This window comes from Halichoerus grypus, chromosome 4 (genome assembly GCF_964656455.1).
Source record: "Halichoerus grypus chromosome 4, mHalGry1.hap1.1, whole genome shotgun sequence".
NCBI classification, from domain to species: Eukaryota; Metazoa; Chordata; class Mammalia; order Carnivora; family Phocidae; genus Halichoerus; species Halichoerus grypus.
In genome coordinates, this window is record NC_135715.1 from 63,227,553 (window position 1) to 63,234,893 (window position 7,341).

Genomic DNA, 7,341 nt, shown 5'->3' on the forward strand with positions numbered 1-7,341 from the left:
CAACAAAAATCAGGCAATCTGAGGGAGGTATAGAAAATACAATGTTCCACTCTGCTGATGGTGTTCATCAACAGAGTCATACATTCATTACGTGTATAGTGCTAAAGCTGGGGCAAGGATTCTGAGCTCTGTGCTTGCCTTCCACAAGCCAATTTAAATTACAGGGAGTGCCCAGGGCATAGTGACTTCATGAGACACTGAGCCCATCACAGTGCAGTTCTTCCTGGGATGGAGAATGGCAACCACAGCCCATCACAGAAGCATACATACACTTAGGGTAACAGGCTGACTTATCTTTCTCCGAACAATGGGAAGTGATACTTCTTTTTGGGGGGTTTGGGTGGGGCAGCATATTCTCCCCTTATTAAAGGATGTTAGGACAGAACATGAGGGTTGAAGCAGACAGCATCTGGTTCATACTCAGGGAAGGTTTGTTGAAAGAATATTGCATCAACGTTCTAGATGCTTAAGTCATGAAGACAAAACAAAAACAAAACCCAGTCCTAAGAAACGTACCATTTAATTGGGGAAAAAAGACAGTCTGATAGTGACAAAGCAAGGAGTGAATCCTCGAACAGAGCAATGTTCTGGATGCAATAGATGGATAGAGGGAAGCTTCATCTCTGCCTGTGCGACAACAAGCAGGAAATTTTCACTGTGAAGATGGAAACTCAGAGCTGAGTCCTGAGCAAGGGATTGGTACATGTCTGTCAAGTAGACAGGCTGGAAGGCATCTCATCTCTGAACCTGATGCCCCCATGGCTGATTCACTTACTTATGGCTGAAGCTCAACTTGACATGTGCCCCACTGAGCCACTAATTGCAGAAATACCTTTGATCATGTTCTCAGTTTTCGCTTGGATACAATTGGTGTCCTCTGTCCCTCTCTCCCCTGCATTGACGTTTTGCTTTAAGCTTTGTTCGCCACGCTCTAATTTCCCGCTTAGCCCTGCTCAGGTCCTGTTGCTTAATGGCCCGCTCTGAGTCCTGTTTTTGACAATGGATATCTTTTTAACTTTCCCAGTTTTAAGAAAAAGAGAGCATGGTAATTGTCACTCCAGAAAACCCCCATGGTGACAGGTGCCTTCTGACTTGAGAAAACACAGGAATATTTAGGGGTAAATGTGTCACATTGACTTAGAAACATTTATGGATGCACTGAAAACAATTAATGGGTGCATATTTCTGTACTTGGGAAGAGCAAATTGTTGAGATAATTATTACTGGAGAGTCACCTGTGAATTCTTGCTTTTAGAGTCCCTTGTCTTTACTTCACTATTTGGAATATCATTTAAAAACATCTGATAAGTGACTCTTCTTTGTCACATCCTGCTCTGTGCAAAAAGATGAAGTTACTTAATTGACCCTCATGTTTGCTTCTTGTGCTTGGTTAGTCATTCTCAACCAAGGGTGATTTCTGTCACCAGGGACAAAAAAAAAAAAAAAATATATATATATATATATATATATATACACACATACATGTATATATATATATGTAAAAAATATATATATGTATGTATATAAAAATATATAAATATATATATAAAATATATATATGTGTGTATATATATGTACATTGGAATGTTGTTGACAGAGAGAGAGAAGAAACTCCAGAAAATATTGGAAGTAAAGCTGTGACTTCAGTGAAACCGAAGAGCTGGCGATATTAAGAAAAGAGAGACATCAACATCAGCGCAGCCATCAGGAGGGGAGAGAGGACAAGCAAAAGCTGGAGGACAGCATTCTTGCAGCTTGGGCAGGTTGGCCCTTTGTGGGGGAGAAGTGACCGTTACTATAATTCTGCTTTACCCCATAGGCTGGCATAGCAGTAACACCATTTAACAATATTAGGCTTCTCGCCAAACACCCCCCCTTTTTTTTTTCAGCCAAGCCTTTCCTTGTATTTCTAAACAAAACAGTTTTTGATCTCCGAATGGGACTTGTTGTGGGGGACCTTGTTATTTCTTTTTTATGGCAGCCATGGACTCATTTCTGTGCATGTATTTACACTTACGGCAACTTTATCAAGCTTATTGACCCCTTCCCTGTAAAATGTTCATCTGCACATTCCCACAAAGTTTCCTTGCAGTTTCAGGGAGCTCGTGGATATAAACTTCCCATCTCCCCAAGCTCATCCACGGGAGTCCAGGAGTTCGTGGATCTTAGATTTAGAGCACCTGCTTTCTAGAAACTAAAAGAAAGGCACACAGAAGGCTCAAGACTGAAGTTTCCACCTAGGGACCAAAGTGGAAATGGAGAGCAGTGATAGCAAGGGGCAGGAAGAGAATCTCAGATTGAATCCGTCTGCTGAATCGTAAAAGTCATCCCATCCTGTCTTGATTTGTTCTGATTCTGAAAGCATTGAAGTTTAAAACTGTTAAGGTAAAGTGGACCAACGTTAGAACAAAGATCCCTACTAAATAACCTTTGATTCTTCCTAAGCGAGCTCAGGAGGAGGTCCATTTGCCCCGTCACCCAGCCTCAGTGTGGCTTCAGCTACAGATGCAGAGGCTCAGATGGAAATGAAAAATAAGAAATGTTGTGTGGAAATAGCAGGATCTTCCTCCACGGGGTGTATGTTGTTTCTGTCGCCCTGCTCGTGTTAACCTTGGTGTTTTCACTGATTGACTTCACGACCGCGGGCAAATGACTTAACTTCGGAGCTGTTGTCTTTCCCACAAAATAGGAAAACCTTCCCTTTACATCACCCGGTGGCTGGCACTCTGTGTCCGTCTTTGGTTTGAAAGCCGTAAGGGTTTGAAGGCTGTAAGGATTCTGGTACGACTGCAGGCAAAATACCACTTGTACATATTTGACATAATTCATTCTTAGGCAGATTTTATTATGCAAACACCGAAATGACACACCATCAAGTTTGAACTTGCGGAGGACGGTTCTTTTTCTCTCTACCCCCGCATGTCTATTGCTACCTTAGTGAGGCAGAAGAAAAGCCGTGGTGACAGTCTGAAAAGCAGATACACGTTTCTGGAGGCAGACCACAGGCAGACGTACCACACCTTGTGTGGGATGCGGTAAATACTTATTGACTAATTGTGAGTTTGCAGCTAGGTAGCTAGGTCACAAGACCAGTCTTTGCTCCAAGCCCCAATCTTGAGCTTTGTGTCATTCATTCGCTCAGGCTCTGAATTAAAAGAAAACCAAGCCAAACTAAACAAAGCAAAGCAAATGGTCTCTGCCATAGACCTTACGACTTAGCCCAAGACAAGTGATGGAGGAGAAAATTGCAGATTTTATCAGCATTATGGAAGAAATGCAAGATGGCCCCCGTAGTGTAATGTTTGGACTTTACTGAAAGTTCTCTCATTTGTGCTATGAAAATGCAATGGCATCTAGAGATTTAATGACAGATTCCATAATCCAAACATATGAGGAAAGAACTTTTTTTTTTTTTGCATTTTGCTTTCTTTACGTAATGACTAAGGATAGGAAGGTTTAGCTGCTGCTTTGGGAGGTTCTGCATACACGGACTGCCCTGCACCTGCGGTCAGAGGGAGGAACACGGGAGTGAGACAGAGGGAGGCAGGGAGGAGATTTTAATATTTCAGAGGAGATATTGCAATTGAGTCAAGTAAGCGAAGGGTACAAAGAATAGAAAGATTTCAGGAAAAAGCATTTATGTGAAGGAGTTTGAGAGAAATGGGGCAGTTAATTATTGTGCAAATTAAAGACTAGGAGAGTTAGCAATACTCTGTTTCTCACTTTTGGTTTCTGGGGACATGGCAGCACTACTTTGATCTGCAGGGAAGCGAGAGCATAAAAACAAAGGTGGCAAGAAGGGGAAGGCGCTCCTCTTCATTGAGCATGCTCAGTGAATTTTCATGATTCTGAATTTAACATGTCAAAGGCTCATTTGTTTATTTCAAAACTTGTTCTTTCATAGAAGGCATTAGGGAGTTGTGGGTATAAAAGAACTTTGATATTCTGCCACATAACTCTGTAATCTCTCAAATCCCCAATTTTCTCATAATATGGATCTCTTAGGTGATTGTGAGAATTAAGGTAATGAGTACTACACCTGCGATGGAGAGTAGCCTAGGTAAGCGTTGCTCTTCCCATCTTTCTCTCTTTCTTGCTAAAGACTTCACTAATGTATTAACCTAAGACTCACAATGCCATCGTATGTAGATATGTGTGTGTGGTGTGTGTGTGTATGTGTGTGCGTGTGCACGTGCCTACATTTCATAGCTTGAAACTCCCTAAGAGAGGATTTTTTTTTTTTGTCTGTTTTTGGTTTGTTTCTGCCAGGAAAGTGCCTGACACATAATAAATGCTCAGTAAATGTTTTTATTAAAGAGTTATGTTGTTTTATTAACAAATCCTTTAATTGACTTTATAATATCCTGAATTAATACAAAGAAAAAAGCAAGCAAAATTAAACCCCGTTGGGATTGTTAGTGAGAAATACCCAAATAATCCCATCACCACCTGGAGCAGCTAAATCTTAATATTTGGGAGAAGCTAAAACAGCATCCCTAACAGAATAGTGCTGAAAAATAGAGTCTGTTCCTATTTATGTCACCCAAGTATTACACAGATTGTAGGGAATTTCAACATTTCTCTCAGAGAGGGAATAAAAGATTAGCAGAAACAAATAAATGCACACGTGGCACATAAGGGGGGATATGATACATAAGAAAGAAGACCACTGCCCAAGGGGTGTGGGGTAACGTGAGAGGAAGAGATCAGTTAGAGCCGATTCCTCCATCCTATCTTTGGACCAAGCACGTACGTGGGAAGAAGGGCAATAGCTTCTCAGAAATTGATTCTATTTGGGAGATTGGAAGTGTCTTGCATCTTTTGGAAAGCTTAACAGAAACCCAGTCACCTCCTCCTGACTCCAACCTTTACCCTCTACACACATGGAGGGCTGGAACATCCCAAAGGACCTTAACATTGTCTCTGTGCCCTGTAAGAAAACCTATATTCTGAATTACTTGGCAAGAAGGAAGGAAGAAATCTTGGGTGTAGAGACACCCTCTCGGGGCTGGGATCATTGGAACTAAGCTTTTGAATTGAGGAAAATGACATGAATGTCCTGCAGATCATAAGGCAGATGATCTTCTTGTCCTTCTTGTTAATCTTTCTGTTCCTAAAACTCAGATAGTGTCAGACACACAGTGCTCAGAATTTTTGTGAACAAATACATCTTACCCTGTGGTCCCCACCCCTTTAAGTGAGGATGGGGGTGGGGGTTAGGTGCATCATCTTTCATGTTTCTCATAGAAGCAAATGATGGAAAGCACTATCATGCGCCTTAAAGCCCTCCAAAAAGGCAAGCTACATATGAATGTTAGAATTAATGCTTAGAGTGACAAAAAAAAGTATTTTTCCATATGTTCTCTTTGGGAGAAAAACTTCTCATCCAGTTTTTTTTTTTAAGAGTTTATTTATTTATTTGAGAGAAAGTGAGGGTGTGTGTGTGTGAGAGAGAAAGAGAGAGAGAGAGCACGGGCAGGGCAGAGGGAGAGGCAGAGGAAGAAGCAGACCCCAAGCTAAGCCGGGAGCCTGATGTGGGGCTCAGCCTCCTGGGATCCTGACCTGAGCCAAAGGCAGACCCTTAACTGACTAAGCCACCCAGATGCTCCCCCATCCAGTTTTAAAGTGAAGACAAAATTGGTTCAGTAATTATTTCCAGAGAGGAAAGGGTTAAATTTTGTTCCCGTCTAAATTTTTTCTCTATTAGCTTTTGTTTTAATCTCAACTGTAAGAGTTACTGCCTGTAAACAGCTAGGGTCTTGCCCAGGTCTTCAGTTCAATGACTCATACAAACTCATGGTAAGAAGAGGATTTGGAACTGATTTTGTAATCAGCCTTTCTTTGCGAAGCATGGTTAGCAGATAAAATATAGAGTATTTAGAAAAAAGGACAGTGGAAACTTCTGCCCCCATTCTCTTCTTCTAAAGAAAATAGAAAGAAAAATACTACATGTCTATTTATTTAAAGCATATTTTCAGACGAGATTAGGCGCGTTCAGGGTGGTATGGCCGTAGACCTCAGAGCGCTTACCAAAGAGGTCAAAACACACGAGGCTATTCTGTTTTTTAATCTTTGTTCTCTAATCTATCCACTGATAAAGAGCAGAGCTCAGAATAAGATAGCAAGAGTTTCCAAATTTGCAAAGTCTAGATGAATCAAGATTTAAACAAAAGAGGGCAATTACTATGCTTGTTAGTGCACATTTTTTCCATTCTCTACCCCCGTCCTCACCTGTTTCTCACAAAGGTAATAAAACATGATTGAACTTCAATCTCATTATCATCTTTAAAGTTCAAGGTAACTACAGACAGATTTTTGAGAGTAAGGGAGTCTGGATCTTTGGATCATCCCTTTCTTCTTAAGGGTGTGTGCCTCGTAGCCAAAAAAGTCAACTTTTTTATCTCAAGTTTCAGTTTAAATTCTAGGTTCTGTGTGAGCACCAAATAGCTTGGGGGGGAAAAATATATATATCTGGTTTTTTCTTCTGAGTTTCCAGGAACCAAAGAATGAGTATACAAAAAGAATGGTTTAAGGTGTTTTCTATTCTTATATATTGTCTTTCTTGTTTCCAACATAATCTATTTTTACATATTCATATCTGTTTCTGTATTCTTCATTTTGTTGTAGCATTATCATCCATGTATGTGAAGGTGCAATATTATGGTGATTTCTTAATGTCTTAACAAATACCAAAAATTACGTAAAATACTCAATGTTTAAAAATAAATATTCAGTCCTTTTAAGCTTCTCTTCTGTCTCTAGCTCCCCTAGCTTTTCAATAGCCTTTGGATCAAACCAGTCACACTGTGATGTCATATCCACGGAGGCTCGGCACTGATCCGAGCTTCAAGTTCAGCCGAAGCTGCCCGCCCAGAGGAATTCGGTAATGGGTAGGTCTCAAGGCAGAAGTACGTATGTTGTTGGTCTCCTTCTAGTACTTCAGTCCACATTAAAGGTCATAAAGGGGTAGGGAGATTTCAGATTCAAATTTAACTCGACCCAAATTGGATATTAGGGCTTTCAGCCCATGGCTTCAGTGTCTTCAATTCCGGAGTGGGAAATGGACACACAATTAGGCATAAGCCCAAGCATGTGGCCTGGGTACGCAAGGAAGGTATGTGTGTGTGTGTGTGTGGTGAGGGTTAGAGGAAATGGGGCAGGGGTGTGGACTGGAGGAGAAGGTGTCAGGTAAAGGCTCAGCGTATGTTTAGGGCAGCAAGATTAATTATACTCTGCTGCTGCATGTTGGCGTGTCTAAGCCCATCTGAATGCAGACTGCCATGATGAGGACTGGCTCAGTATCTGAGCTGAGCAAAGGCTGAAAGTTCAATAAAGTTAATT